This window comes from Lissotriton vulgaris, chromosome 2_1 (genome assembly GCF_964263255.1).
Source record: "Lissotriton vulgaris chromosome 2_1, aLisVul1.2, whole genome shotgun sequence".
Classification (NCBI taxonomy): Eukaryota; Metazoa; Chordata; class Amphibia; order Caudata; family Salamandridae; genus Lissotriton; species Lissotriton vulgaris.
In genome coordinates, this window is record NC_141687.1 from 1,753,289,622 (window position 1) to 1,753,311,984 (window position 22,363).

Genomic DNA, 22,363 nt, shown 5'->3' on the forward strand with positions numbered 1-22,363 from the left:
CAGGTTAAGATTAAATCAAACAGCAATTAATAGGGGTTCCAATACTTAGAACTATAAAACAATGATTCCTGTCGGGTATAAGTGGGAAAGCTACGGCCGCTTGATACATGGAGTCCTCTGCCCATTAACATTTTGCACCCTACCTTTAGACTAGCTGTGGGGGTGCACAGCATTCTAGGGTAAAAATCATGCAAATCCCAGATGGAGATTGGGCTGTTTCCCACTTGGGGTGCACAGGTACGCAGGTACGGGACAATGTGTCTCTGCCTAAATCTAACGAGTACTAGGTCACCAGCGATGTCTTTTGGGAGGGAACCCAGCCAACCCACCCTTCTAACACTCAATATTGTACCCTCGAGGTTAGGTGGCAGGGGTCTGTTTTTTGTCAGCCAAAATTTAACCTTGTTCAGCAGGTCATGTTGTCTCTCGGTTTTCCCAGGTGTAAGTACTGGTACTCCCACGAGGACACACACGAAAGGAGCTGTCTCCGGTGGGAGTTGGATAGGAGTAACTTTATTATACTGTGCGCTAGGAGCAGCAAGCTGCCGCAAAACAGGTTTAAAAGAAGTTTTGCGAGCTATTGGGGCTGGTGTGTTAGGGACTATTGATTGGGTTGGAACCCTTTTATCTTGCGTAATTGGCTTGGGGTCTTTGGGAGTAAAAGGTGGATGGGAACAATTAGGTGTTACAAAACATTTATTGGCTAGCAAGTTAGACTTGATGGTTTCCAGTCAGTCTGTCCCCTAGTGTGTTTATTTTTTCTATTAGTGGTGATATAATAGAGCTGACCAGTTGTTCAATAAGGGATAATAGATCCAGCTGTGTAGGAGATGCTAGAACGACTAATTTCTCGACAGCCTCAGGAGTCGTGGAAGAATTACTGACTGGAACTGTGGGGCTTAAGCACAATTTTTGATAGTCGACAGTTAGTTCTCCTTCTGTATGTCGTATCCATATGTCAAGAAATTCTACCTTGTCAGGTGAATAATTACAGGTGAATTTGAGGTTTCTGTCAGCTAAATTAAGCCATTCGATAAATTCTTCAAGCATGTCCTCTGCGCCAGTCCAAATGAAAAAAACATCATCAATAAATCTGTGCCATCTCGAGATGTTTTCATAAAATGGTGCGATTTCATTGAAGATGTTTTTAAGTTTGAATTCTCCCATATATATGTTAGCTATACTAGGGGCACAAGAGGCCCCCATGCTAACTCCTTTGATCTGGTGGTATAGATCCTCTTTGAATTCAAAAAAGTTGTTTTGAAGAACTAATCTGAGGCATTCCAGTATGAACATGTTAGGTCTGGATCCTGGTGCTCTGGCTAGCAGTGCTGCCACCGACTCTATGGCTTTGTCCTGAGGTATGTTAGTGTATAAGGATTCAATGTCACATGTGACAAGTAACTGTGTGACGCGATTAAAAGGAGAATGCTCTAACACACTAATCATATGTCCAGTATCTTTGATGTAGGATGCATAAGTAGTGGTGAGTGGACTTAGAAAAGTGTCTAGATATTTAGACAGGGGTTCCATACTGGAATTAATAGATGCAACAATAGGTCTAAGCGGAGGGTCTGTTACATTTTTATGTGTCTTGGGGACACAGTAAATAGCAGGGACCATTGGGTTAGTGTTGATACCACACAGATCATCGTTTAAACTGGTGGAATTCCCAATTTTGTGTACCAACAGTGAACCACCATATACACCTTTGGGTTATCGTTTCATTCTATTTAGTCTTGTTTGTATGTTCTTTTATAAAGAATTATGAATGTGGTTGTATGAATGGTATGTATGAAAGAATGTATGTTAGTAAGATGTGTTATTATTAGGGGCACAACTTTTTTCTAATTGCACTTTATCCAACTGCACTGTTTGAAACCTATTAAATGTGCAATGATTATTTATGAATTTTTGTATGTAATGTTATATGATAAAATGCACATATGTATACATTTCTAAAAAAGTAAAATGTTAAAAAAAGACAAAAGAAAAGGAAAATAAAATAATGTTTTTTGTAATATCTACAAGTCTTGGCTTCTAACTATAGCATCCTTTTACATGAAAATGTTTGCTGGATTTAGTCCTTTGACAAAAGCAATATAGGTCTTCTAAGAGGTACCCTTTATGCTTAGTTCACTCTTATCTCCCCCCTCTTGGCCTATAACTAACTGGGAGAACTCCTTTTTCTTGCTATGTTGTCTCAACAGTATTTACTGTAGAGTATTTCTTTTCTTCTGTCACTGCACTGCCAATAGTATTTCTCTCTTTGAAGACTGTGTGGAAAGCCCTAACAGTGAGCACTAATACACACCCTCCACCTAAAACTATAACTCTGTTAATACCCTCAGCCTCAAATAATTTTAAAATTACCATATTCTTTAAGTATGGACAATCTGAAAACATTTGGTTTTTCAGATGAAGATTTTCTTAACATGATGGACCAAATCACAGGTGGGAGTAAAACTAGCTCCAATTCCATGCCTAACACAAATAGTGACTGGCTCAAGTTACTAAATCTAAAAAAGAAAGCCAAACGCGTGGAATCCCATGCCTTTTTCATGGGAGAATATCTAAAAGCAGGAGCCATCCCCATAGGCTTAAGAGTCAGAAACATGCCAGCCTTATTTGTAGAGGTACATAGTTTTTTAGAACGCTGGTCTCTCATTGCAAATTGATGCTCGCGAGACTGGATGCTCCTTATTATCAACACAGTGTGAGAAATGGTTGCTGTATTACATAAAGAAATCCTAGAACTAGAGGAAAAACTTAAAGCAAACCCAGCATTAGAAGAAGCAAAAAAAACACTCCAAGAAATAAATGAAGAGATAGAAGAGTTTGACACGTACCTCACAAAGAAGAAAATGGGCAAACTGAAAAAAGATGTCCGATGGTTCTCCAAGGAAAAAATCTACCCATATTTAAAACTGGATTTTTACCAGACACAGCATCAAGAAGAAACAGCTGGAGGAACCAGACCACATGATCAGACTCATTACAACCCAAGATATAACAAAAGAGTCAGAATCCAAACTTTTTCTGAAACAAATTCCTCAGACTCTGACCTAGAAGGACTAATGGCTGAGGATGATTTTGACTATGGCTACCAAAATAATAACCAAAGAGGACATTTTTCTGGAAGAGCTAATAGAGGCCCGCGGCAACCTTTTTTATCGAGAGGCAGAGGACGTGGGAGACCTCGATACCCGACAATGAACACGAATCAATATCAACAGCCGAACCCTCCACATCCGCAACCATATGTCCAAACGAGAAGACAGCAATACTGGAAACAGTGAAAAGACATAGCAACATCTCTATACCCATCTTCAATTTGTCTTCGCATATCCTATCATCAGAGGAAATCAAAGTCTTAAGTAAAGGACTCTCTTTTGTCCCCAGTATAGGAGCTAATCAATTCAAAATCAATCAAGACATTTTTTCCTTCTTCAGGAAAATCAGACTGAAGAAATACTTTGATAAGATGGAAAATAGAGAAGATGAAGAAAATCAGTCTGGATGCAAACCGCCATCCACATTCACACCAACTTTGGACATGCTAGGTCCTGAGGTCAGTATTTTTGAGAAAAGTGTCCTCAAAGAACTAGACAGAGTGTTGAAATACATTCCGAAACCTCATACCAATCTAGAAACAAAAGAAAGACAGGCGTTAAAATTGCTACAGGAAAATAAAGACATTATAATTAAACCATGCGACAAAGCAGGAGGGATAGTGGTTATGAATACTAACCACTACTCGGAGAAAATCGACGAGCTTTAACTGTTCTAGCAGAAGAAATAAAAGAAGCAGTCACCAATGCCTTCATTGAAGGATACATCTTTCAAAAAGAAATGGACTACCTTATCAACACTAACCCAATGGTCCCTGCTATTTACGGTGTCCCCAAGACACATAAAAATGTAACAGACCCTCCGCTTAGACCTATTGTTGCATCTATTAATTCCAGTACGGAACCCCTGTCTAAATATCTAGACACTTTTCTAAGTCCACTCACCACTACTTATGCATCCTACATCAAAGATACTGGACATATGATTAGTGTGTTAGAGCATTCTCCTTTTAATCACGTCACACAGTTACTTGTCACATGTGACATTGAATCCTTATACACTAACATACCTCAGGACAAAGCCATAGAGTCGGTGGCAGCACTGCTAGCCAGAGCACCAGGATCCAGACCTAACATGTTCATACTGGAATGCCTCAGATTAGTTCTTCAAAACAACTTTTTTGAATTCAAAGAGGATCTATACCACCAGATCAAAGGAGTTAGCATGGGGGCCTCTTGTGCCCCCAGTATAGCTAACATATATATGGGAGAATTCGAACTTAAAAACATCTTCAATGAAATCGCACCATTTTATGAAAACATCTCGAGATGGCACAGATTTATTGATGATGTTTTTTTCATTTGGACTGGCGCAGAGGACATGCTTGAAGAATTTATCGAATGGCTTAATTTAGCTGACAGAAACCTCAAATTCACCTGTAATTATTCACCTGACAAGGTAGAATTTCTTGACATATGGATACGACACACAGAAGGAGAACTAACTGTCGACTTATATAGAAAACCGACAGCCAAAAACACCATCCTTGAACATAGTAGTTTTCATCCAAACTGCCAAAAAGACTCCATCCCTTTTGGGGAATTTTTGAGGATAAAAAGAAATTGTACTACCATGAAAGATTTCATGACACGTGCAAGCATGCTTACAGAACGCCTACTTGCGCGAGGGTATCCCAAGAGACTGGTACGCAACTCGATGAAAAGAGCGAAGTACTACAATAGAGATGCCCTGCTGCATGCAACAGCAAAACCCATAAACCAAAAACTTGTCTGCATTCTAAATCATTCAACCATCAATAACAAGATCAGAAAAGTCATCAACAGTAACTGGAAGATTCTTAACACCAATGAACAAGAAGGAGAACTAAGTAAACCAATCATAGCATTTAGACGCAATCAGAACCTAAGAGATAAACTGGTCCACAGCAGATGGAAAAACAAAGACCCAATACGACAGAGTACTATCGATGGGAACCCGTTACCTAAAGGAAACCACAAATGTGGCAGTTGCCACGCATGTGATCAAATAATTCCAGGAGAAAAATGGACGTATGGCCAAAAAAAAGGAAACCTGAGAGAAATGACCAATTGCAAAACATCAAATGTAATATACGTTATCATGTGCCCTTGTCAGTTAGGATACATAGGAGAAACATCTAGGGAATTCCGGACGAGATTCTCAGAACACAAGTCTGCTATAAGAAAACAGAAAACCAATGCTCCTATGGTATCGCATTTTCTGCAATATGGGCATACTGAAAAAGACATGAGATGGCAGATCCTAGAACGTATCCATGTACCACCAGGCAAAGACCCCACAAATGTCAGGAAAAAACGCGAGACATTCTGGATATACCAACTGGACACAGTACGTCATGGCCATAATGAGGAGATCTCTTGGATAGTGACCTTGTGACTGCTCCCATCGTCATACCACATTGGTCTTTATCTTTGATACCGTTACTATCTGCGCACAGCCTAATTCTTTTTAGGCTGGTTATCGTGCTATCTGATTATATGACTACAGACCTCTACAAATATCGTAGGTCCCCTTTCTTTGTGACTTAAAAATTCGTATCCAGACCAACTTATTAATAGCACGCATTGGCTATCATATATTTTAAGTATTTTTAGTGCTCTTTCAGCCTGTCCATCAATATTCAGCATAATTTTTTGCACAACTATTATATTTTTCACGACCGTTATGTCTTTTTTTTAACAGGTCTCTTATATATCCACTATCCACACATATTCATTTAGGTCCATCATTGTAAACCAACACTTCATACTATTTGTGTTCTCGGGTTTGTTTTCTAAATAGTCCTATCTCTGTGTCCACACTCACTCAGTCTAAGTTGGGCTACGCCGTGGTTTTGTTCATAGTCCTACATCTATGTCGTTCCTGGCAAACTCGTCGCTCAGCTGTACTTTTTTTACTTTCTCGCCGTGCATTATCCTCTGCCCACATAACAATTGCGTTGTAGTCCCAGCATTTGACGTTGTTACTTATGTGTTATTTGCAAATCATTTCTACCCAGTTATTGGGTCTCTCGTGTTTACCGCTTCATTTTCTTTTATCTCATATTAGATAGACAGTTACTACTACGATCCCTACTCGTAACCCTGGAACTTATTATCTTTGTATTTCCAACATATGTTACAGGTGGAGAGGACAAACCCCAAAATACAAAATTCTGGCAACTGCACGTTTAAAACTACAAGACCAGGTATTTTCATCACCCCTATGCATAGTGTCTCTAATAGACAGTTGCCCTGTCAGTTTAAATACTAGTTCCTATAATAAGGTTTGCATTTTTTTCCATGCAGAACCACGTGAGGATTTCCCACTAATGTACATCGCTTATCCTATTATTACACGGCACTACCCACACTACAAACAAACCATGGAATAATTCATTATATCGCCCCATTTACCACAGCAGGTAATGCCTCCCAGCTTGTTCTCTGCAGGTGCGTTTTCCCTTTAAACAACACTACCTTACCATTTTAACCATTCCTCTCTAGATTTTACCCCAACTGTAGCAGTAAGAGTGGACCCGCATTTCTTCTTCTGTACACTTTTGTGACTTGAAATAGGTAACCACTGCACATGTTATTTTCTGATATAATCTATCTACCTGGGCTATAGAACTGTGATGTCTGACTGCCCTCAGCACTTTCAATTTCTTATAATCTTGTTATCATTTTGACCACACGGGGTGTTCTCTTGCCTCGCCGCCTGGGCCAGTTCTCAACCTTTCTTTCATATCTTCCATGTCTTCAACTAGATCTTTTGATATATTCTATACTATAGCAGTCTTTTGTAAACTAGATATAAGAAAAATGGATCTACTAGACCATTGCACTTATAGGATTCTATGCTGCAAAATGCCAAATGTATAAAAATTTTGTAAATGAAAAAGCAAAACCAACAGTATGCATAAATGTTTATAGTTGTTTTTCTTTTATTTTCAGAAAAGAAAATACTTATTGCTCCTTCTTCTTCTTTTTAACCTTGTATATTGGTCGTCTGTATAAGTCTTTTGTGTTTAATCATCTTGGCCCTGAGGAAGGTGATCTTATCACCGAAACGTACGTAGGCCGTACATCCCAATAAGATCTGGACAATGCATCAAAGATTGGTCAATACCACACAGATCATCATTTAAACTGGTGGAATTCCCAATTTTGTGTACCAACAGTGAACCACCATATACACCTTTGGGTTATCGTTTCATTCTATTTAGTCTTGTTTGTATGTTCTTTTATAAAGAATTATGAATGTGGTTGTATGAATGGTATGTATGAAAGAATGTATGTTAGTAAGATGCGCTATTATTAGGGGCACAACTTTTTTCTAATTGCACTTTATCCAACTGCACTGTTTGAAACCTATTAAATGTGCAATGATTATTTATGAATTTTTGTATGTAATGTTATATGATAAAATGCACATATGTATAAATTTCTAAAAAAGTAAAATGTTAAAAAAAGACAAAAGAAAAGGAAAGTAAAATAAAATAATGTTTTTGTAATATCTACAAGTCTTGGCTTCTAACTATAGCATCCTTTTACATGAAAATGTTTGCTGGACTTAGTTGTAGGGGCAGTTTTATTCTCCTTTTCCCTACAGCTTTTTGTCCTGATGAGAACTCCCCCAGCAGTGTGAGTTCGAAACGTGTGTGAGTTCGAAACGCGTAGACAATGGATGCCATCTAAACAAAAGGAGGAATTTAAAACTTGTTTCAAACTTTATTGATGGAAATGTATTGATTTTTATGGCTTACTGTGAATATTGTAATTCCAGTGTATGTATATATATGTGTTTGTCTGTGTATGTATGAGGGTACGATTGTGTTTGAACGTTTGAGATTTGATAATCTTTGAAGTGTGTAAAGATGTGTATCTTAGCATTTTTGTAAAATTTGTATATTATGTAGAGGAGGTCTTGTATTGTGTAATGATTTGGTGAAATAATAACCAAATGACTTTTTTGAAACAGAAAAAATAAAACAAAAAGATTCATTCAGATTTGATTGTTCAATGGACCATAGTGTCTAATCCATATGGTTTCCAAGATTGAGAAAAAATAGTGAAACAGTAGTGGCATTATTTTGTTCATTAGTTAATTGTGGCTCAGCCGTGCTGTTGGGGGCCCAGACCCAGTGGTGATTTGTTTGCTGTGTGTAAAAGCAACACATTGAAATGGAAGAACATGAAACTAAAGAGTTAACTTTATGTTTATATGGATTCCATAAAACTCATCATTTAAATGTTCTTCCATTTTCAAGTGTCACATTTACAAACAACAGACATCTAGCTCCCAGGTGTCTTAAAACAAGCTGGCATATTTTTAACAGAAAAATGCACTAATTTGTTTAAAAAGGAGTAATTTAAAGTGAAGAAACATGCTTCATACAAAATTAAGATATAACTGGCTTAATTAAAAGTTGACAAAAGCATTAAGACAATGTTTCATTGAAATATTTTTCTTCACTTTAAATTTCTCCTATTTAAAAATAAAAATCAAAATGAGGCGTTAACATAATCATTAAGATAAATTAATATTTTAATTTTCTCCCATTTAAAAGCTTTCCAAAAACATCATTTTGTTCTCACACTCCAATATTGAGTTGAAAAGGACTTTTATTTGAGAGTTAAATACCTCAGTGCTTCAGTGTTTCACCTCTGTGCCCCAGCATGAGTCATAAATCTGAAAGAGAACTGCTCGTTATCAGGTAATGCTATTTGCAGCCTAATCATAATAATGAACATGATCACAGCCTTCCCTTCATTTAAAAGGTAAAATATGACTGTGTACTTATTTAAAAATTATTATGAACTACTCTGAAGATGCAGGGAGCTATTGGTAGCTTGCAATACATTGGTCGGAGACACCAGCTGTAGAAGCTGCTTTGTAGTTATTAAATGACACATCCCCCTTTATAATGATCTCTGCCAGAAGCCCACAAACATTGTCAAATTCACTAAAACATATTTGTTGTATTCGTATCAGGTTTGACCAATATGCTTAATATGCACAATTTATCACTGTATTTTCTTTTTTGGGCTTCAAGGATAGCTCTGCACCATTGTTTGCATTGTTAGCCCCACCTCCATTGGGTCACCTATTACCTCACCCCCACTAGACGCCACCACCCCCAATAAAGTACAGGTCTAGTTGAGTCCCTGACCTCGCCCATCTATCACTTATGTTGTTGTATAAAATGTTCCGTCTGAATGTTGCTTTAAACAAATATGGAAAGGCTATTATTTACTTCCCTGTGCACGTACAGTGTTATCCCTGCTGCTATAAAACGATGTGTCTGTTTTAAGCAAATCAGAAGTTGGACTTCAGCACATTGCACAGGAAGCCAAGGCCTCTAATTAGTTAGCAGCTCCCGGATCAAAGACTGCTAGGTGTTTCGGTGACTGAACACAGAGGCATAGATTCAAAGGGGATATGTGGCATGTCCCATTCCCCCTACCAATAAAATGCCTGAAGGTGGGCTCTGGAAGGACCTCATGGGCTTCCCAGAGGGGGTTGAAATACCCCCACCAAGAGACATTAAGTGAAACCTGGATTAAATCCTGGGTCCCTAAGGGGATCTTGTCACTTTGGTTTATTGCTGAATGGGCGTATCGAGCCCTGGCGCAGAATACCCCTCCATGAGCACCGCCTCACCCAGTCAACGCAATTCTGAATTTTCACAATCCCAGAGAAGAACATGGTGGCCAAGCAACACGTCGGTCGCGGCTCTGAGAGCTCTCAGCTGCCTGCCACTTGCAATCACGTTAAACGGTGCTCGATTCACGAATGTCGACGAACATCTGATCTGACCTGATACGGATACCAGTACCAGTCCTAATGTTAAAACTTTATGCTCTCACCTTGGATGTTGCCTCCTCGATGTGCCGGGTAAACGAGAATAATCCCGCTCAGCCACTCTCAACCCCAGCCTGTTTGTCGTCGCCCACCGGTCCGCACTGCATTACAGCTGCCCTGGAGCTCAGGAAGAGCTGTAGGGCAGCAGCACGAGGCTACCTCCGGGTGAACGGCGGCAGTGGCAGTACATGCGCTGCACACCCGGGTGACTCAGACTCTGGATTCCGGGGAAGCCAGTCGGTAGAAGATCTTCAAACACATCAAGTTAAGAGAGATAGGGGGGGTAAAGAGGAGGTTTGCCTGAGCAGGGAATTGGGAGGTCAAACAATAGGTGAATACCAAATGGGAAATGAGGAGCTACTCGGGGAGGGTAAAAGTAAAAGTAGTAAATAGTGGTCCCCAACCAGGAGTTTAACCGCTTGGGTGGAATTAATCCCTCTTAAAAAATCAGCGCAAAAATCACAAACTCCCCTCCCCCCCTCCCCTGGGAGAGGATAAGACTGGAAGTTAAAAAAAGGGGCAGAAAACAAAAGAAAAAAGCAGAGTCTTTAGACCCCCAAGCTTAAAGTTACTCCCTCTCTGTGCTCGTTCTCTAAAGTACAACTGCCCATTCTTAATTTAAAAAGGCCCCCATTAACCAAAGAAGAAGAATATAAAGACAACGGGGGGAAAACCATTGAGGATATAACAAACGCAGTAGATACTAGAATCCTCAATATGGAGAGTGGGGGTCAGGTTAGCGAGTTCAATGGGGGTATAGAGGATTGCACCCAGGACACCCAGGGCACCCAGGATAAGGGTGAGATGGAGAATAGCGGATGTGGAGGGAACATTGGTGAAAATAGTGAATCACTGAGTTTGTCGGACAATCACCCCTGGAGTTAGGGACCCAGTTGGTCCAATTGCCACTTCTCTAGAGGCAATGATGGGAAATTTAACCACTGAAATCAGGAATGGCATTTCAGTATCGGAGGCTAATCAGCGCATTAATTTAGGGGTTCTGCGAAAACCTGGAAAAGAAATTAGACTCACCGACAGGACAGAAGTCCTTGAAAGTACAGTGGAGGAGCAGAAAAAAGACCTCGCCAGAAACAGAGCAGAAATCCAGGTACTCCGTAAGGACGAACAAGGCTTGCAGGAAAAAGTCCAACAACTTGAAAATAATTCTAGAAAAAATAATCTGAGACTATTAAATGTGCCTGAAGGTAAAGAAAGGGAGGATTTAAGATCATTTGTGGTGGCCCTTATAAAATCTACTGTTCATATAGAGGAAATTGAAGAAGTCATCGCTAAAGACATACAGAGAATACACAGGGACCCCTTTAGAAGAAATCCAGGAAGAACGAAGCCGAGAAAAATCCTCATAAACTTCCAGACATACGCAATTAAAGAATTTTTTTTTCTATCCGCACTGAAATTTAAGTCCTTAATAGGCCCTGATTTTTCCTTTGAAATACGGTCTGATCTATTGAGAGCAACTTTAGACAGACAATGGGAGCTTGGAAAGCGCATGGAATTTTAAGAAAGCTGGGTCCAACGTGCAATTAAAATTCCCCATGTCACTTCGCATTATGTACACTAACAAAATGCAAATGGTCAGAAATATAAAGGAAGCAGATGATCTCCTAGAAAGCATAAAAGGTGGTGGGGGAAGCTAAAGAAAGACCTTTTTTGCTGAGAAAAATAGGTTGATATTCACTTGATGGTATATAGATTATACAAAGGTCTAAAACATTATGAGAAATGTGGCTGAGAGCAATCAGAGCCAAGGCTAACTTGGACTAACACCATGTCCAAGGAGAAGAAGCAGGGGTGGGTTCTCCTGGGTAGGATGGATAAGAAGGGTGGTGGGAGGGAGGGGGGAGGGGCACAGGATGAGGAGCATTTGGGGAAAAATAAAAAATAAATCCTCAAGATCCTCTGGTTTAGCGAGAATGAAAAAGATATGTCTATTCAGATCCTAACCCGGAATGCCAATGGTTTAGGAGTAAAGGGACGAAGATATAATTAATCCAATGCTTGAAAGATTCCCCAGCACCCATCTTAGTTTTGCAGGAGACACATCTATTGAAAAAGGAATGCGCTGACCTCTTTGAAAAACAGAGTTGGGTAGAACAAGTCTTTTGTACAAACCAGAGTTATAATATAAGAGGGGTAGCAATAATAGTGAAAAAATAAGCAAATATATGGGTAACAGAAACAAGAGTGGACAAAGGGGGAAGATGGGTTATAGCAAAAATCAAGGTAAACGATAATCCATTGACGCTTGTAGGTTACTACGGCCCAAATAAATCATGATGATTGCGAGCCACTAACAAATCTCTTTGCTAACCTTTTGGATTTCTCTGATCCCATAACTATGGGAGGCGATTTTAACGTTGTATTAAATCCTAATTTAGATACATATAGTAAATCTAGAACAACTTCAACTCCTAACTCACGTAATCTATAAAAAGCTATGATGGCCCAGCATACACTATGTGACCTCTGGAGAGGAAGAGCAGTAATCACACAGGGCATGTCTTTTCCACAACAATTTTATTGATAAAGATGAGCATATGAAATAGAGTGGCCCCCCACAGGCAGGATGGTACCACCAAACATACCGATACAATCATGAAATAGGACTGAGTGTACAGTCGAGGAACCAATGTAACTCAAGGATACAAAGAAACATTTTTCCCTTCTTTATCTTTTCAGTTACCTACCCACCCAACTCCCAGAGCCCTCCCCTGGAACCCACCTTAACCCCATGCATGTGTGTACGTTCTGTGCCGATGCAAATTCCTGATGTGGCAATTGTGTGTGTGGGAAACGGGGTCGCCGGGCCATATGGGGCTAAAGGTCTTCCTCCTGTTCCGCCGGGGGTCCAGTGTCAAGCCCCTGTAGTCCGCCCACCTCTTCCATACCTTAAAGTGCTTACGGGGGCATCCCCGAGCTTCAAAGATCGGTCTCTCCAGACCCATACAGAAGTCTATGCCAGCCTTCCATGCACTGAGGGGGGGGCCTCACATCTTTCCATGCTCGGGCTAGGTCTCTTTTGGCCACCACTAGCCCCAGGAGGAGCAGGTGTCTCTTGTAGATATTGCCACCAACCCCCTCTAGGATGTGCAGTAGGCCCAGACGTTGAGTACGGGGGAGGGTCCAGCCCAGCACCTCCGATAGGCAGCCCCACACACCCCTCCAGAAGCCAACCAGTCTGGGGCACGACCATACTGTATGGAGCAACGTACCTATCTCCACCCCACATCGCAGACACTCCGGGGACGCAATCAGTCCTGCCTTCCACAGATGCTCACGCGTATAGTAGGCTCTATGAAGAATTTTGAATTGTATGAGTCGAAATCGTATTGCAATAGCTGCTCCCCTCGGGGATTCCAAGGCCTCTCGCCAATCATCTTCATCTAGCTGGCCGATGTCAACCTCCCAGGCCGCCTTCAGTGGAAGAAGGGTGGAGGAGCAATGGGTGACCATTGTCTGGTAGATGCGTGAAACTTTTTTTTCCCCAAGGTCACCCATGAAGACCTTCGCTTCAATCGGGCTAAATTCGGGGAGTGAGTCAAGGTTGGTAAGACTGGGCATCAGTGCATGCCGGAATTGTAGGTATCGAAAAAATTGAGATTGGGGCATATCGAATTCTGTACTAAGGGCCTGGAAAGATTTGAGCGTCGTTCCGGACATCACATGGCCCAGTTGCGAGATACCGATCGCGTCCCAGCCATCGAAGCCCGATAGCTTAGACAGTTCGGGCAGCATGCCGTTACGCCACAGGGGCGTTTCGGCGGTCAGTCTGCCCCACCAGCCCATGCGACGCAAGGCCTGTCGCCACACTGCAAAAATAAGTCGAGTAACCCTCGGCAGTGAGCGACGCAGTCGGGGTGAGTAGAGGATGGTGTGGAGCGAGTTATCGCCCATCAAAGCACGTTCCAGGGCATAGGCTGGATCCCCAGCATCGCCATACCACCATTCATTCAGAATGAGAAGATGCGCGGCTTGATAATACGACTGCAGATCCGAAGTGGCCAAGCCCCCACAGTAGGTGGACAAAAAACATGTACGTAGCGCCACTCTGGCGGCACCTCCAGCCCAAAGAAAGCGGCCCAACACAGAGTTGACCTGCCTAAACCATTGAGGTGGGATAGGATACGGATGGTTCTGCAGCTGGTATAATAGGCGCGGTAGCGCCACCATCTTGAAAATAGCCGATCGGCCAAAGATTGACAGGGGCATCCGAGACCAAGTTTTAACATCCGTCTGCACCCGCTCCCAGACTGGTGTTAGATTACGGTCCCAGGCAGTGTCCGCCGAGTCCGAGAGAAACACTCCAAGGTACTTCAGACCGGTCGTAGCCACTCGCAACCCTGAAGCCCAGGGATCCGTCACCGTGCCTCCATCCAGTACCCACAGTGTGGATTTTTGTAGGTTCAGATATAAGCCTGAAGCCTCCCCAAACAGTTGCATAACCTCTAGGACACGCGGGCCCGAGCGCTGCAAGTCGGTAAGGAAGAAGAGGACATCGTCCGCGTATAACGCAATCGTATCCGACAGGGTGGCATTCCACCGAAAGCCCCGTATCAGCGCATCTTGGCGCACTCTGGCAGCTAGGGGCTCCATGGCCAGTGCAAATAAATAGGGGGAAAGAGGGCATCCTTGTCTGGTCCTGCGGCCAATGTGGAACATCTCCGACACTGCCCCGGCGACCCGCACCGAGGCCGTGATGTCTGTATAAAGGAGTTTGACGTATGACAGGAAGACCGGGCCCAGATTAAGACAACACAGTAATGCAAATAGGTACGACCAGCTAACAGAGTCGAAGGCCTTGTTGATGTCGGCTAGCAACAGCGCCGCCTGGTCCCCCAAGGCCCCAACAGCGTCGATCGCCGCCTGTGCGCGTCGGATATTATGCCGCGTTGCCCTGTGAGGCATAAAACCTGCTTGGTCCGAATGGACCAAGTCCGTGATATGTGGAGCTAAACGGTTCGCCAGGGCCTTGGCTAAGATCTTGGCTTCAACATTAATCAATGAGATGGGTCTATACGAGTCATGGCTATCTGGGGGTCTGCCCGGCTTCAAAAAGACCACTATTTCCGCATGGCGCCAGTCCGGGGGTAATACCCCTCGTGTACGTGCCACCTCAAGCACCCGGCGGTAATGAGATCCGAGCTGCACATGAAATTTTTTGAAAAATTCACACGGGTAGCCATTTGGGCCAGGGCCTTACCAGTATTGAATTGTCCCAGTGCGTCTCCCAGCTCTTCAGCTGTGAGGGGTGCATCCAGGGCCGTCTTGGTCTCATCAGATACCGGTACAGGCGGCAACTAGGGCATGTCTTTTCACGATAAGAAATATGGGAACAGGTCCAGAATTGACTACTTTCTGGTAGATTGGTGCTTCAGAGAACATATTTTGAATATAGAATATAAAGCTGCCCATTTATCTGACCATTCCACAGTTCTGCTAACATTGAAAGATAGCAGTAAGGGCGCAGAGAGAAGGTGGACGCTGGACCGCACGATACTGACTGATAGCGAAATAATGGAAATCTTAAAGCAGGGGTCATAGAATTCATTGAGATCAACATAGACACAGCCTCAAATGGAACAGTGTGGGACACTTTAAATGCCTTCATCAGGGGTATGATTGCATCTCTAACCTGTTATAGAAACAAAATATATAAAAAATAAATATCACAACTAGAGGAGGAGTTGAACAAAATAGATAAGGAAATTAAAAGTACAGATTCAGAAGAAAAAAAAAAGGGGTTAGTGAAAGAGCTGGTACTAAAGAAGAATCAATTATCAGAGATTCTCCAAGTACGGAATAAAAGGTGGGATGCTAGTAAACTAGTACATTTTGAATACAGGGAGGTGGCTGGCAAACTCCTAGCCTGGAAAGTTAAGGCAGAGCGAACTAAGAATAGAATTAAAGAAGTCAGAGAAGCTCAATCAGGTAATTTATTGAGTAGTGAAGTTGAGATTAATGAGGACTTTAAAGAATTCTATAGGGATCTCTATTAGGAGGGAAAAGATGAAGTAGTATACGAAGAGATAGAGGGTTGGCTCTCGGAATGCTCTAAACATATAGATGTTAACCAACAAAATAGTCCCAATCAAGAAATTACACAGGAAGTTGTTAAGGCCATCTCAACTAGCAAAAGGGGTAAAGCGGCCGGTCCAGACGGTATACCAACTGGGTTATATAAAATCTTAGTAGAGGTAGTGTCCCCCCTGTTGACAGTGGTGATGAATGAGATACTGGGCCAGGGTAAAAAACTACCAAAGTCATGGAATGAGGCTACAGTCTCCCTTATTTTGAAACCCGGAAAAGATCCAACAATATGTGAATCATATAGACCAATCTCTCTTTTAAACTCTGATTACAAAATCTTCACAAAAATCTTAGCAAATAGGCTATCAAAAATTGCAAGTAGTATAATTCATGAAGATCAGAGAGGTTTTGTAAGAGAAAGATATCTACACAAACTCACATATGAGCTTATAGGCGCTATCGACCTTGCAACAACTTCCAATACCCCTTTAGCTATAGTTACATTCAATGCCTCAAAAGCATTTGATAAGGTGAGATGGTCTTTTCTCTTCACAGTATTAGAGAGATACAACTTGGGAGACAATTTCTGTAGAGCAATCAGGTTAATCTATGAAGAACCAGTAGCAAGGGTCCTGGTAAATGAAAGATTATCTTCGCCCTTTAAAATTTTCAGAAGCACAAGACATGGCTGCCCTCTCTCCCCCCTTTTGTTTAATTTTTATATGGAGCCCTTTGCCTTTAAAATTAGACATGCAACTGATATTCCACCATTCCATCAGGGAGACTGGGTCAGGAAAGTTGTTCTATATGCGGATGGCCTTATGGTCTACTCATCTGATCTGGATAGAGCCTTACCAGCAATTTTATGTACAGCAACAAAATTTGGAGAACTGTGGGGGTACTCAGTGAATGAAAACAAGACAGAAGTGATGGTATTGAACCATGCAGGAAGTAATCCCTTAATAAGAAAGGAGATACGATATCTAGGTATCAGGATATCTCAGGATATAAATGCAATTGCAGAGAATAATTTGAAAAGGGTGTTTAAGGAAGTTGCTAAACTAATGAAGAGTTGGATACATCTCCCATTAACCATCTTAGGTAGAGTTAGTTAAGTTAAAATGTCTGTTCAACCAAAACTCACCTTTATATTTGATTCCATACCTCTCTATTTTGAAAAAACTACCATACAAAAAAATATAACAGGACATAAATTCATTCATTTGGGCTAATAAAGGGGTTAGAATCTCTTGGAAAAAAGTGCGGAGGAGGAGGGAGAAGGGAGGCTTAACCCTGCCTGACATCCAATACTACACTTAGGCTTTCCAATTAAAGAATTCTAAAATGCTTACCAAGATTCCGGATACATCTGTGATAGGTCGAATGTATACAGCTATGTTAAGGGAGTGCCAGATAGATTCAGTTGGTTTTCTTTTTAAATTTGGAGATCCCAAATTTAAAAAAAAAGTTAAACTGAAGGTGCTACAGTCAATGGCAAGATTATGGTATCAAATCAGACGTCTCATGAAACTGGATTGTTATTCATACCTTGCCCCCATCTGGGAGTCACCAGGTACCCCTGAGTGTCTCAACAACAAAATGGCAACATCAATCAAAGTCGCTGATATTAAAATCTGGGGTGACTTGACAAAAGAAGGCAAATTATTAACTTGGCACAATTTAAATGAGATCATGGCGGGGACTCTCTCTAAATTCAAATATTTGCAATTGAAAAGCTGGGAGCAAAGCAGAAAATTGACATTAGGAATGGGAAATTCCCTAGAATATCAACTGGTAACTAAACCACCAGGAAAATAGGAAGTAGCACTATGGTACTGGCTTCTACAGGACATCATAGAAGGAGAGTTCACTTTAGCTGAAGAACTATTGGGGAATTACTTGCCAAGACAGAAGCTGCAGAATATCTGGGAAGTATTTATGCACACACTTTACCAAATAGTTGAACCTGCTTTTTTAAGAAAAACCACCTGTTCTCACTCCACAGGGCGTATATATCACCAGAAAAGTTATCAAAGATGGGGAAAGGAAGTCGAACCAGCTGTGCTAAATGCAGGCTTAAAGATGCTACGGATGTACACATGTTTTATCAATGCCCCTCAATTGGCGACTTCTGGAGCAGAGTGAAAACGACAATATCAGGTATATTGAGTCGGCATATAACGGTAAGTCTCCTCCTGGTTATTTTTGTTGTTGCTGATGAATGCACAAGCAGTATTAGAGACATGTTGTTTCATGCAATGCTCCTAGCCAGGAGAGAAATATGCCGAAAATGGGTGAGCAATATACCACCACAGTATGCAGAATGGTTAGAGTCTCAAATATATATGTCCAGGATGGACCTATCTGGAAAAAAGTCAAAAAAGAAAGCCTTCTGGCATTTATTACAGCTATGGTTGGAGAGCACAGGTGGGTTGCTATAATTGTGTTTTTAATATCCTAAATCACGCAAATAAGATCTGAAATAATGTCCAATGATTACACCGGCAAACAAACTCTTCGACTGCTATAGGGCCTGGTCACACTCTTAAAATTATAAGCAGCTCCGGTGTTTACACCATGTGAGAGAGAAAGCTGTAGAAGGGTGGTTGTCTATTATAGTATGCCCATAAATGGTCAGTATCCATTTTTCGAAAATAAGGGCAGAAATAATGGACACCTTGCTTTGTCTTCCTTTCTGAGGTGAATGAGGACTAAAAAAAAAATAAAAAAAAAATAAAGAGTGCGACACCGTGTTGAAAGCTGCAGATAAATCGAGTAATACTACCATAATGGGACTTTTAGTATCTAAATAACATCTAATATGATCGGTAACAGCCACTAAATTAGTATTGGTGCTATGAAATGGTCAAAACCCTTATTGTGAAGAATCTAAAAGGTAATTTGCTTTTAAATAGATCATAAGTTCCCTGTTTATCTGGCCTTCCAGCAACTTACCCAATAGGAGAAGCAACGAAATAGGGCGATAGTTAATTCATTAGGTGCCACTTTAGGTTTCGTTTGTATGGGGATCACCTGTGTGACTTTCAATGGTAAGGGGATTTATCCACTACTAATTGATAGATTAAACAAATTGCACAATACAGGTGTAAGTATTTTAGAGAGAGAGATTTATATCATAGGTGGACAAATAGCTAGAGGAGACCCAGATTTTGCTAAAGCAAGAGCCATCTGGATGGATTATGTCGTAAAAATAGTAAAATATTCCAAGACTGGAAATACATCTGGCATTAGAGTTATCAAAACCAAGTTCCTCAGTAGTCTAAAGCTTTACCTATTCTCATAAATCATGTTAATTTTCTCATCAAAATAGTTGGCTAGCGCATCACATAAGGCTTGAGATGCCTGTACGCTTTGAGTGTAAGTTAGAGAAATAATCAAAGAATTTAGAACTTTAAACAGTTCTTTTGAGGATTTGCCAGCTGAAGTGATTTGATTAGATACATATAGATTTCTCGCGTGTTTAAGATTATGATGATAGCTAGTCAAAGTTGTCCTATAAGATTCTTTGGATGCTGATTTCTTTATATGTTTACATAAGGTCTTTTCCACTCGCAATTTAGATGTAAACAACGGGGCATGTGTGCCATGTTGTTTTTTTAAGCAAGATTTAAGAAGGGCTAATTTATCAAATGCAAACGTTAATGAGTTCTAATATTCTAACAACCTTGCATCTACATTAGTCACCTTGGACAATAAGAGGGGATTATACAGCTCTGACAAAGAGTCAGGCAAAATCTTCCTCTGGTCACCTTAGACTTAGTACAATTTACAGTAATTGGCCTATTTAAATGTGGAATCTGAAAATGGATGATGGCATGATCTGGCCAAAGAAGCTGTTCATGGCTATCACAAGTCAGCAAAATTTAATTTGTGAAAATCAAATCGAAAGTTTGCCAAGGAACATGACTGGGGCCTATAATATTTTGAGTTAAGTCAATTGCAGCTCAATCGGTCATAAGCTGAAAGGCCTCGAAGTCTTGACGGTTTTCCCCATGATGGTTGAAATCTACCAACAATAAAAAACTGCTGGAAGACAAGACATGAGGTGCAATAAATTCCATAAGCTGATGACTAAATAGTTTTTTTGGACCAGACGGATGATAGATTGAGGCCCCATGCCCACAGGCTATCCCACCACCTGACCTGCCTTCTCTATCAACCCTTAACATGTGATACTTGTCAGGAAGAACTGTTGCGATGGCAGGTAGGGAAGTCAAATGTAACCACATTTCAGTCAAACATGTCCATTCTCATAGGTTTACTATAAAGAGAATTGTGATACATTATGCATACCTTATATTTACCAACTTCTGAGAAGCACTTTAAAAGCTTCAAGTAGAACAGAATGAATTCACACAAATAATAGAACATCAAACATAACATAAGCTCTCAACATTCTAGATTCATCCTCTTTTATTTCTCTTCTTCTTCTTCCCATGACTTTCCTCTTCTTCTCTTTTCAAAATCTTATCCTCATTTTGTTCACTGTCCATCTACAACTAAATAATCCACAAAACATCTAAAAAATAAATATATTTTACACATTCACCTAATTCCTATAAATTCGTATTTCCTCAAAAAAAACATCCTTAATCACCCAACCACCAACACTGGTGGAAGCGGGGATATTGCTAGCCTCCTTGCCTTTAATAAAATCATGATTCTCTGTATAGTTAACCTCTGAGAATTGACATTTTATGACAAGACAGGAGGCTAGCATTATGCATGTTTAAAGTCCTTTAAAACTCCTTCCGATACATGTTCCACTGGCCTAAAATTGAAATCCTGAAATACTGTCTTTCGACCAATCAGCTGCTTTCACTATCTCACTCAAACTACGACCTGCACATATGCTTTTGATGCAATTGCTCCACGAATCAAATGCACTTTGAATTTCTCTAAATTCACACCAGAATCATGCATCGTTTCTTTAACCCATCTTGCTGACGAAACAGCCCTATGTGGTTTTCTATAAGATATCAACAATTGATCTATCACTGCAATCCTAATCTCATTTACTTTCACCTCATACTCTCTGATGCACCTTTCCACACATAACTTTGGATGGCTATTAAACCTAGGATAAAATACTTTATGCGACATCGGTTTCATTCTACTCCTTATCTCAAAAAACACTCCCTTTGGAGGATATAACCTCCCAGAAACATCATAAGCTTTCACATCAGATACTCTTCTAAATGAAAGCATACACAATAATGTAGCCACCTTCCATGTTAAATGCTTTAATGACAAATACTTTTTACCTTGCCAATTCTCAAGTAACTTCCAAATCAAATTCACATCCCATAGAGAATTATATCTTGAACCTGCAGCTTCTTTAAATGATTGCCTTTAATAATTCTACAAATCAACTGACCTTTACCTACTGAGAGTCCCTCAACCAGAGAATGACCAGCTGATATTGCTAATCTGTAACAATTAACAGTCCCATAACTGAAACATTTTTGTATAAACGCGCTAAGAAATTAGTAATTATAACTTCATCTGACTCAACGGAATACAAAACCCTCTCCATGCACCAACGTAACAAAACCTTCCATGCGCTTGTATATATTTTTCTGGTTCCCAGAGCCCATGACTCATATAATAACTCTAAAGCTTTTCCTGATAAATCTGCAAATCCATGAGATTTTCTGAAATGTTCCAAACTAGAAGGTTGAGCATTCCTGACTCCACAGTAGGATTCACCCTTCCGTCTAAATCTGTTAGAAGACCCCTCTCTGCTTTTATCAAATATGGTTCAGAAAAAGGGGGTGGTGATGGACAGAGTTTCTGAGTAAAGCAGAATACTCTTACCCAGTCAACAGATCAGGGCTTGATCCATCACGTTTTTTAGCTCACTGCACCATCCCAGCTCAGAACCTGGCTACATGCAAATTAGTCTGTCCCTGGCCCAGTGCATCATGGGAACAGGGCAGACCAAACTACCAAGCCAATTATTTTACTGGAAAGGAAACAAGCTTCCGGGGACCGGTTTCTGGCATTACAGCAGTCTTCGGCCCGGCTTGCTTGAATCCTGATGGTGCAGTCAGCAAGGGACTCATGTCTGAGTATACCCTTCCACGCTTATGGTGGACAAAACGATTCAGAAAAAGGGGGTGGTGATGGACAGAGTTTCTGAATAAAGCAGAATACTCTTACCCAGTCAACAGATCAGGGCTTGATCCATCACCGTTTTTTAGCTCACTGCACCATCAAATATGGATCCTCTATAGTTAACTCCATCACACAAGGATACCAAGCCTGTGTTACTCTAAATGAATTTACTAGAACCAGCCTGTATCTCTGCCTGGTG